Source organism: Schistocerca nitens, chromosome 7 (assembly GCF_023898315.1).
Source record: "Schistocerca nitens isolate TAMUIC-IGC-003100 chromosome 7, iqSchNite1.1, whole genome shotgun sequence".
Classification (NCBI taxonomy): Eukaryota; Metazoa; Arthropoda; class Insecta; order Orthoptera; family Acrididae; genus Schistocerca; species Schistocerca nitens.
Genome location: NC_064620.1, coordinates 607801652 through 607814003, shown reverse-complemented (window position 1 = coordinate 607814003; position 12352 = coordinate 607801652). Strand labels below are relative to the sequence as shown.

Below are 12352 nucleotides of genomic sequence, written 5' to 3'. Positions count from 1 at the left end.
ATCTTTACATTGCAGCACCAGTCATGTCTGAAGGGACTGTGGTTGTTTGTTTGTGCCCCTCTCCACCAATCTCTATCAACTGTGGGGAGCACCATTCCTCCTGTACCATTTTCAAGTGTAAAAAGAAAACCCAGGAATACACATCCTCACAAATCAAGAGACCAAAAAGAAACACAATCTCTTACACCGTACATGTGTGAAATGGACAAATTCTACTACTATGATGTCATCCTCTCCGGTGACTGTGCCGTCATCCACCCTGTGGCCTACTGGGCCACCGGACTACACCTATTCCCATGGTGGAGAAGGGTCTTTCTCCTACTGCTCCCTCCATACCCTCTTTGACAATGTTGACTTGCTATTCACTAGGAATGTCAGTCCCCAACTGCCAACCAGAGAAGCATTGCCCTCCTCCTCCTCCTCCTCTGCACCACTTACCAGAAAGGGGTCCCTTGTACACTGCATTCCCAGGACTCTGCTGACCTACAATTGGATGACATCCAGTGGCTAAAGCCATCACAGGTTGCAGGTCATAGGATGTCGTGTTCCTCCTCTGCCTCAGAATCTTGAGCAGACAAACCCAAATCTAAATTATCTACGGAAAACATGTCATCCAAGAGAGAGAGAGAGAGAGAGAGAGAGAGAGAGAGAGAGAGTCTGATGACTCCTATGCTGCCAAACCCCAGATGTTCCGCCTCTGTATCTGAGGTAGTGTTCCTGATGGCCACTATGAACCAACATCTAAATGCTCAATGACTTATAAATGGATGCCCAATGTCATGTACTTGCCATTTTCAACCATATCTGGAGTGAGGAGGTGTTCCTGTCACAGTGGTGAGAAAGTATGATTGTCACAGTACTGGAACTGATAAACACCCCCTTGAAAACAACAGCTATTGTGTAATTAGCCTCGCTTAATATCTATGCAAATACCTGGAACATATGGTGAGCAGACAGGTGTGTTTGTACCTTGAGTCCTGGTGCCTTTTGGCTCTGTCCGAAGGTGGTTTTCACAAAGGTAATTCTACTGCTGAAACTTTGGACCACCTGGAGTCTGCCACTTGGTCAGCTTCTTCTGGTGTTAACATCTTGCAGTTGTTGTCTGACTTGCATAGGGCCCAACACACCACACAACATCACCACATCCTGGGTACCCTCAATGAGTGGAGTCTCTGGTGCCAATTCCCAATTTATGTCCAGAACATCTTGTCTTGCCATACTTTCTAGGTTAAAGTTGGTGCTTCCCACAGTACTCCCCATATACAAGAAAAAGAGGTCCACAGGGCTCTGTAATGAGTGTGCCCCATTTTGTAGCAACTATCAGTGGTCTAGCTGCAGCTGTGAGGTCTACATTGTAATCTTCCCTGTATGCTGACAACTTTGCATCTACTATGGTTCCTCAACTGTGGGTACCATAGGAAATGTGCAGTCCTGGGCTCTCACCCATTGCTTCCAGTTTTACACTTGCAAGACATGTCAGGCACTTCTGTCACTATCACACTATCATATTGTCTATCCATAACCAGAACTCTACCTCGAGGACCAAACACTCAATTTGGTGGTGACTTATTGCCTTTTACGACTGGTCTTAGATAATCAGCTGATGTGGCTATCCCATCTTTGCCAACTTAAGCAAACTTTCTGGTCACACCATCAAGCTGTGTTCACACTGTGCACTGGGCCTGGTTGAAATGTACCAGATGAGCCCCACCTAGCTGGCTCAGGCAGCCATCCTTGACGTTCACACTTCGTGCTGGACCGTGAGGACAAAAAAGTGGAAAATCCACATCCTGAAAAAGCTCTTGGTGATGTATAAAATTATGGCACATCATTCAATGAACTTTTAATTACCATAAATGATTAACTTTCTTGTAAAAAAGTGTACTTTTCATTTAATTAGTTTTTTTTATTTTATAATGTAAATTGGCCACTTAAAAAAAATGCAATTAATCAGATTATTCTACACATGGTAGTGTAGCAGCTTCACTTCTTAAAAAAAACATTTACTTCTCATGATTCATAACAGTCATTATGAAATGACACTATTTGTCAACCACATGCAGTTGATTTACAAATAGTGTAATAAGGGTGTTTGATAATGGGTAACTTACTCTTAGATACATTTTAGACCATACATTATTGCAACAGAAATATAGCTGGAAGTTCAAATAAATGTTCCAGATGGTACTGACACATATCTGTCCATTTAAAAACAGAAGAACAAATTAATTTAAGATGAGAGTGTGCTGTGGATAGACTGCAGTAAAAACTTGCAACATTATGTTTCATTCCTTTCTAGTTGGAGATGAGAACCAGCAGATGCTGAAAACTTAATTACATTTATAGATGTTTCTATGTCTGAGTTTGGCTAATACACAAGATGTTCACTTTCCCAGAACTACAAAAGTGTGGAACTATGTTTTTGACACTTTCATAATGTTAACAATAATATGTTTTAGATCAACCCTATCTCCAAGTAAATGCCCTATCAAATAACTTTGGATAGTGCCTTACAGATAGTATTTGTTTTTGGAAATTAATGTGATGAAACCAATGCTATGGGGAACTGTATCTCAAATGGCATTTTTCTGGCTCATTTAATGACAAAATTAGTAAGCCCTATTTCCCTCTAAACTGTTTCCATTCTGTTTTTTTCTAATTTAACTGGAAGAAAAGTGTGTGGATTCAGCCTAGCCTGAAACCCTGCAGGACAGGTAAATAAATTATTATCGACTGGTGTGTCACTATTTCTGCTCCCACGCAGCTTTTGTCAGTCAGTAATACCACATGCCCCAATGGTGTGCATCCCACCATCCCTCAATAATATAGTTTTAGAGTAGACCCTATGGTTTTCTGCAGCCTGTTCCCAGACGTTCTTCACGCATTTACACACTCAGGTTTTGTATACATTAATGGCTTAATGGCAAACTGACAAACCAGTTTTGGCTGCATACAATCACAATAAAGTGAACTTCACTCCCTGACAGTTAGATGCAGTATATTCACTGCAGGATTGTTGGCCGTTGCTTGATCTCTCAGCCACTTTCGTTTTCACAGTCGCAAGCCATTCTTAATTGGGAGTGGCTCCTTGATTTATCTACAGGCTGGTGACCAGTGCTATCTGATATCTTTGACACCCATTAGTTGTGACTATACAGAATGTCACGCCTGCTCAAGGGTCTCACGGTGGACCACATCCTACTAGGTTGCCCTAATTTGGCACCTTAAAATGAAGCCTTACACTTGCTGACACACTACCTACCTCTGGTGCTATTAGACAACACCAAAGTGGCTGATTTGGTTTTGGTTTGTATCTGTGAAAGTGGTTTTTATTCCTCTCTGTGTCTTAGTGCACAATAGCCTTGTCGGTCACTTGTGAATTTGGAGGTGTGAGTGCTGCAGCCTGCTCCAACCTGAGGGTCCCACAGCTATCCTTTCTCAGAGGTCCACCCTGGCTCCTGCCCTTCCCACCCCTAAAATTCTTCTTATTCTGGGACATCTATCAATGGTTAACAAAATCCCAGGAAAGAGAACAATTATGATGAATCTATCTTGTCTGTGTAGCTAGTTTTCTTGTGGCAATGGAGGATGTGGAAGCAACTGTGAGATGCAGAGAATGTCTCCAGTCAGATACTGTGTCCCATGATCTCCAGCTGCTTTCTGGGCAGATTAACCCTCCTACCTTCCTCTCTCTCACTTCTACTTGCTTCTATGTCTTTGCTTCCTTTGTTCTTGGGTACAGTCAAGTCCATTGGGATTTTTCTTTTGTGTCCTTCCTCTCTGGGCTATTCCCAGTCTGATACACAAAAGAATGAGGGACCAACAACCAATGATCCCTTTAACCCTATCAATCAAAATCGATCCATCCATCCATCCTCCTTACTTTGAACAAAGCTGTACATACATTCAGTCAGACCTTGATACAGTTTCAAACTTTACTTGGTTCTACATAACGCCATTATCTATGTAAAGTCTGAAGCTAGTATTAATACTGTCTGAAAGATCATCAATATACAACATGAACAGTGAAGGTCCAACACACTTCTCTGGAGTACACCCAAACTTCCTTCTATATCTGTTGGTGACACTGCATCTGAGATAACATGCTGCATCCTCCCTACTAAGATATTCTCAGTCCATATCAGTGTGACAATCACTAAAATTGTGATTAAGATGAAAGCACATTCAAATTACTCACTAGGTACACAAGACATTTTAAGGCACAGGGATAAGAATCACAGTTGTGAAATATTCTCTACAGCATGTGCTGAGTGGTACTGTCACCTACATCTCGTCTTCACTCTTCTCCACTTCAATGAGCTTCCTACTATGTTAACTCCTGGCCCCCTCACATTTGCGTATCTATTTGATGTTTGCCAAATTCTTTTTTATTTCCTTATTAAAATTATTGATTTCCATTTGACAATTCTATCCTGCCTTTTCTGTGACAACTCTTGCTCATACTCTATATATTTGTGAGATGCTCTTCTGTGATGGAATTCCTACAGGGAATGTTTTGCACAGTTTATACCAATAACACTTCATTAGTCAGACACATTACACTTCTCAATTTCTTATTAATTAATTAGACTCTTCAAATGAGTTTTTGAGTCGCTGAAATATAAAATATCTGAATTTGCTGCCTTTTGTCTCTTCTGGAGCAACTGACAAGAGATGACAATCTGAAATCCTGTAGGTCTACCTGTTGTGACTACAGCATAATAGTTGTCGGTGTGTGCTGCTGCTGCTGCTGCTGCTGCTGCTGCTGCCCCCCCCCCCCCCCCCCCCTCCGCAACAGGCAAACTGAGTGTCCTACTAACAATTCAGGTTCGTAAAATAAAAATAATCAATACTACTATGCTCTTACTTATGTCTGGTGTACTTCTAAGACAAGCAAATTAATTTCTGATGTCACTGTACAAATATAGGTGTACCACATAATAAAAACAAAAACAAATGTTACCAACCATGAAAATGGGCCTTACTTTGGGCGTTTTGCTACACTTTCTGCATCCTAAGACACATTTTCTTTCATCTAGCACCTGTGCACCTTTCCTTTCTTCCTACTGTCCCTTTCCTCCCAACAAATATGCTCTTTTGACGTATATTAAAACTAGTGATTTAAATTTAAAACATAAATGTGTAATCCATCAGCATATTATGGGTGCACTATTTTATTTTGTAGAATTTGTTGCACATATAAAATAATTTATGGATTTTAGTTTTAGAGCAACTGAACTCATAATTAAGTAAAACACTAGTGAAAAGCAGCACTTTACAGAATTTCTTTGTCATATAGCAATCACAGAACACTTCCTAGATGAGGATCTGGTGAGACAGGCGGGGCTCAAGCATAGTACCAGGGGCCGGGTTTTGTTTCCTTGCCTGCAGCACTCGAAAGGTAATGAGTCCCTCTCTTTTACGTCTCTTTGTTGTTTGTAAGCAGTTTTATGATACGTATCTTGACCAAAATGACCCTTACAGTTCAAGTGATCTAAGAATTAATTTTTCACTCTGAACTGAGTGTATGCCAATATGAAGGTTGCTAGCAGATTAAAATTGCATGTTATACTGGGGCTAAAACATAGAAATTTTGCATTTTGTGGACAAAATGAGCTATGGGAGAACAACTCACAAGCTTTCTTCAGTTTCATTTCTGCCAGTACACAAAACCAGTCATAGTGTTAAATAAAAAGGGCTTTACAAAGTATTCCATCTGTTTCTGATCATATTTTAAACATTTAGCCATATCTGCCCTAACAGACAAAGTAATTTCTGTTGCAAGATAAGGAGAGAAGCTAATAAATTGTGCAAGAAGAAATGCTGCTGTCCAAACGAAAGTGAGTAGCAATACAAAAGATTAAGTGACCGAGAATTTATCACATGCTTTAACTATAAATATAAATTACTTCGCTTTCTTGCTACTTCAAAATGACTTAGTTCCATTTTTAGTAATGTAAAGACCACAGAATCTTTGCATGATCCATAACCCAACTTGAAATATTTCTGAAAGAAATTGCAGAAAACTACTCTCAAACCATTGTCCCAGTTGGAAAAGATACTACAAAGCCGCTACCGATTCATCTGATCTATAACCATAATTGAAACTATTTCTGAAAGAAGCTTTCAGAGAGCTCCTCTCACACTGCTGTCTATATTTACAGTGACTAGAAATATGTAGTCATCACATTCGATCCATTAACCAATGTGAAATATTTCGGAAAGAACCAGTAGAAAGTTCCTCTCACACTGCTATCTGGACACACAGTGAGTAGAAATACAAAGTCATCACATTCGATCCATTACCCTACGAGAAATATTATCAATGAAGTTGCAGTAAGCTTCTCTCACACTGCTATCTGGACACACAGTGACTAGAAATACAATGTCATCACATACGATCCATTACCCTATGTGAATTATTTCTGAATGAAGCAGCAGAAAGCTCCTCAAAAAACAGCTGTCTATGTTAACAGTGACATGAAATACAAAGAATAGATTCGATCGATTACCGTATGTGAAATATTTCTGAAAGAAGCTGCAGAAAGCTCCTCTCACAATGTTATCTGTGGGCACAGTGACTAGAAATACAAAGTCATCACATTCGTTCCATTACCCTATGTGATATATTTCTGAAAGAAGCTGCAGAAAGCTCCTCTCCCACTGCTTCCTTTGTTTACAGTGACTAGAAATACAAAGTCATCACATTCGATTCATTGCCCTATGTGAAATATTTCTGAAAGAAACTGCAGAATGCTCCTCTCACACTGATATCAGCACACACAGTGACTAGAAATACAAAGTCATCACATTCGATCCATTACCCTATGAGAAATATTTCTGAAAGTATCTGCAGAAAACTGCTTTCGCACTGCTATCTGTACGATCAGTGGCTGGAAATACAAAGTCATCATATCGAACCATTTCCCTATGTAAAATATTTCTCAATGAATCAGCAGAAAGCTCGTTTCCCAATGCTGTCTTTGTTTACAGTGACATGAAATACAATGTCATCACATTCGATCCATTACCCTATGTGATATATTAATGAAAGAAGCTGCAGAAAGCTGTTCTCACACTGCTATCTGTACGCACATTTGCTGGAAATACAAAGTCATCACATTTGATCCACTACCCTATGTGAAATATTTCCGAAAGAAGCTGTGGAAAACTCCTCTTACACAGCTCTCCATATTTACAGTGACTAGAAATACAAAGTCATCACATTCGACCCATTACCCTATGAGAAATATTTCTGAAAGTAGCTGCAGAAAGCTCCTCTCACACTGCTATCTGTACTCACAGTGGCTGGAAATAGAAAGTCATCACATTCGTCCATTACCCAATGTGAAATATTTCTGAAAGAAGCTGCAGAAAGCTCCTCTCACAGTGCTATCTGGACGCACAGGGACTAAAAATAAGAACTCATCACATTTGAATCATTATCCTATGTGAAATATTTCTGAATGAAGGAGCAGAAATCTCCTCTCCCACTGATGTCTATGTTTACAGCGGCATGAAATACGAAGTAATCACATTCGATCCATTTTCCTATGAGAAATATTTCTGATAGAAGCTGCAGAAAGCTCCTCTCACATAGTTATCTGGACACAGAGGGACTAAAAATACAAAGTCAACACATTTGATCCATTACCCTATGTGAAATATTTCTGAAAGAAGCTGCAGAAAGCTCCTCTCACATGGTTATCTGGACACACAGGGACTAAAAATACAAAGTCAACACATTCGATCCTATACCCAATGTGAAATATTTCTGAAAGAAGCTGCAGAAAGCTCCTCTCACAGTGCTATCTGGACGCACAGGGACTAAAAATACGAAGTCATCACATTCGACCCATTACCCTATGAGAAATATTTCTGAAAGAAGCAGCAGAAAGCTCCTGTCACATGGTTATCTGGACACACAGGGACTAAAAATACGAAGTCAACACATTTGATCCATTACCCTATGTGAAATATTTCTGAAAGAGGCTGCAGAAAGCTCCTCTCACAGTGCTATCTGGACACACAGGGACTAGAAATGCCAAGTCATCACATTCGTCCATTACCCTATGTGGAATAGTTCTGAAAGAAGCTGCAGAAAGCTCCTCTCACACGGTTATCTGGACACACAGGGACTAAATATACAATGTCGACACATTTGATCCATTACCCTATGTGAAATATTTCTGAAAGAAGCTGCAGGAAGCTCCTCTCACACGGTTATCTGGACACACAGGGACTAAAAATACAAAGTCAACACATTTGACCCATTAACCTATGTGAAATATTTCTGAAAGAAGCTGCAGAAAGCTCCTCTCACATGGTTATCTGGACACACAGGGACTAAAAATACGAAGTCAACACATTTGATCCATTACCCTATGTGAAATATTTCTGAAAGAAGCTGCAGGAAGCTGCTCTCACATGGTTATCTGGACACACAGGGACTAAAAATACAAAGTCAACACATTTGATCCATTAACCTATGTGAAATATTTCTGAAAGAAGCTGCAGAAAGCTCCTTTCACACTGATGTCTGTGTTTACAGCGACAAGAAATAAAAAAGTAATCACATTCGATCCATTACCCTATGAGAAATATTTCTGAAAGAAGCTGCAGAAAGCTCCTCTCACAGTGCTATCTGGACACACACGGACTAAAAACAAGAAGTCAACACATTTGATTCATTACCCCATGTGAAATATTTCTCAATGAAGCAGCAGAAAGCTCCACTCCCACTGATGTCTATGTTTACAGCGACATGAAATAAAAAAGTAATCACATTCGTCCATTACCCTATGTGGAATAGTTCTGAAAGAAGCTGCAGGAAGCTCCTCTCACACGGTTATCTGGACACACAGGGACTAAATATACAAAGTCATCACATTCGATCCATTACCCTATGTGAAATATTTCTGAAAGAGGCAGCAGAAAGCTCCTCTCACATGGTTATCTGGACACACAGGACTAAAAATACGAAGTCAACACATTTGATCCATTACCCTATGTGAAATATTTCTGAAAGAGGCTGCAGAAAGCTCCTCTCACAGTGCTATCTGGACACACAGGGACTAGAAATGCCAAGTCATCACATTCGTCCATTACCCTATGTGGAATAGTTCTGAAAGAAGCTGCAGAAAGCTCCTCTCACACGGTTATCTGGACACACAGGGACTAAAAATACAAAGTCAACACATTTGTTCCATTACCCTATGAGAAATATTTCTGAAAGATTCTGCAGAAAGCTCCTCTCACACAGTTATCTGGACACACAGGGACTAAAAATACAAATTCAACACATTTGATCCATTAACCTATGTGAAATATTTCTGAAAGAAGCTGCAGAAAGCTCCTTTCACACTGATGTCTGTGTTTACAGCGACATGAAATAAAAAAGTAATCACATTCGATCCATTACCCTATGTGAAATATTTCTGAAAGAAGCAGCAGAAAGCTCCTCTCACATGGTTATCTGGACACACATGGACTAAAAACACAAAGGCAACACATTTGATCCCTTACCCTATGTGAAATATTTCTGAAAGAAGCTGCAGAAATCTGTTCTCACACTGCTATCTGTACACACATTTGCTGGAAATATACAGTCATCGTATTTGATCCATTTCCCTATGTGAAATATTTCTGAAAGAAGCTGCAGAAAGTTCCTCTCTCAGTGCTATCTGGACACACAGGGACTAGAAATGCCAAGTCATCACATTTGATCCATTAGCCTGTGAGAAATATTTCTGAATGAAGCAGCAGAAAGCTCCTCTCCCACTGATGTCTATGTTTACAGCGGCATGAAATACAAAGTAATCACAGTCTATCCATTACCCTATGAGAAATATTTCTGAGAGAAGCTGCAGAAAGCTCCTCTCACAGTGCTATCTGTACACACAGGAACTAAAAACATGAAGTGAACACATTTGATCCATTACCCTATGAGAAATATTTCTGAAAGAAGCTGCAGAAAGGTCATCTCACAGTGCAATCTGGACACACAGGGACTAGAAATGCCAAGTCATCACATTCGTCCATTACCCTACATGAAATATTTCTGAAAGAAGCTGGAGAAAGCTCCTCTTACAGAGCTATCTGGACACACAGGGACTAGAAATGCCAAGTCATCACATTCGATCCATTACCCTGCGAGAAATATTTCTGAAAGAAGCTGCAGAAAGCTCCTCTCACAGTGCTATCTGTACACACAGGGACTAAAAATATGAAGTGAACACATTTGATCCATTACCCTATGTGAAATATTTCTGAAAGAAGCTGCAGAAAGCTCCTCTCACACGGTTATCTGGACACACAGGGACTAAAAATACAAAGCAAACACATTTGATCCATTACCCTATGTGAAATATTTCTGAAAGAAGCTGCAGAAAGCTCCTCTCACACGGTTATCTGGACACACAGGGACTAAAAATAAAAAGTCAACACTTTTGATCCATTACCCTATGTGAAATATTTCTGAAAGAAGCTGCAGAAAGCTCCTCTCACACGGTTATCTGGACACACAGGGACTTAAAATACAAAGCCAACACATTTGATCCATTACCCTATGTGAAATATTTCTGAAAAAAGCTGCAGAAAACTCCTCTCACACGGTTATCTGGACACACAGGGACTAAAAATACAAAGCCAACGCATTTGATCCATTACCCTGTGAGAAATATTACTGAAAGAAGCTGCAGAAAGCTCCTCTCACAATGCTATCTGTACGCACAGTGGCTGGAAATACAGAGTCATCACTTTCGATCGATTACCCTATGAGAAATATTTCTGAAAGAAACAGCAGAAAGCTCCTCACCCACTGCTGTCTTTGTTTACAGTGACATGAAATACAAAGTCATCACATTCGATCCATTACCCTATGTGAAATATTTCTGAATGAAGCTGCAGAAAGCTCCTCTCACACGGTTATCTGGACACACAGGGACTAAAAATAAAAAGTCAACACTTTTGATCCATTACCCTATGTGAAATATTTCTGAAAGAAGCTGCAGAAAGCTCCTCTCACACGGTTATCTGGACACACAGGGACTAAAAATAAAAAGTCAACACTTTTGATCCATTACCCTATGTGAAATATTTCTGAAAGAAGCTGCAGAAAGCTCCTCTCACACGGTTATCTGGACACACAGGGACTAAAAATACAAAGCCAACACATTTGATCCATTACCCTATGTGAAATATTTCTGAAAGAAGCTGCAGAAAGCTCCTCTCACAATGCTATCTGTACGCACAGTGGCTGGAAATACAGAGTCATCACTTTCGATCGATTACCCTATGAGAAATATTTCTGAACGAAACAGCAGAAAGCTCCTCACACACTGCTGTCTTTGTTTACAGTGACATGAAATACAAAGTCATCACATTCGATCCATTACCCTATGTGAAATATTTCTGAATGAAGCTGCAGAAAGCTCCTCTCACACGGTTATCTGGACACACAGGGACTAAAAATAAAAAGTCAACACTTTTGATCCATTACCCTATGTGAAATATTTCTGAAAAAAGCTGCAGAAAGCTCCTCTCACATGGTTATCTGGACACACAGGGACTAAAAATAAAAAGTCAACACTTTTGATCCATTACCCTATGTGAAATATTTCTGAAAAAAGCTGCAGAAAGCTCCTCTCACATGGTTATCTGGACACACAGGGACTAAAAATAAAAAGTCAACACTTTTGATCCATTACCCTATGTGAAATATTTCTGAAAGAAGCTGCAGAAAGCTCCTCTCACACGGTTATCTGGACACACAGGGACTAAAAATACAAAGCCAACACATTTGATCCATTACCCTGTGAGAAATATTACTGAAAGAAGCTGCAGAAAGCTCCTCTCACAATGCTATCTGTACGCACAGTGGCTGGAAATACAGAGTCATCACTTTCGATCGATTACCCTATGAGAAATATTTCTGAACGAAACAGCAGAAAGCTCCTCACCCACTGCTGTCTTTGTTTACAGTGACATGAAATACAAAGTCATCACATTCGATCCATTACCCAATGTGAAATATTTCTGAATGAAGCTGCAGAAAGCTCCTCTCACAATGCTATCTGTATGCACACTGGCTGGAAATACAGAGTCATCACTTTCGATCGATTACCCTATGAGAAATATTTCTGAACGAAACAGCAGAAAGCTCCTCACCCACTGCTGTCTTTGTTTACAGTGACATGAAATACAAAGTCATCACATTCGATCCATTACCCTATGTGAAATATTTCTGAATGAAGCTGCAGAAAGCTCCTCTCACACGGTTATCTGGACACACAGGGACTAAAAATAAAAAGTCAACACTTTTGATCCATTACCCTATGTGAAATATTTCTGA

At 39.9% G+C, this 12352-nt stretch overlaps 1 protein-coding gene across 1 annotated transcript in view; it reads right to left on the bottom strand.

Annotated features, from left to right (window-relative positions):
* The window catches only part of LOC126195770 (trichohyalin-like), a 173089-nt gene that overhangs the window by 93396 nt on the left and 67341 nt on the right, over window positions 1–12352 (bottom strand). The window lies entirely within an intron of this gene.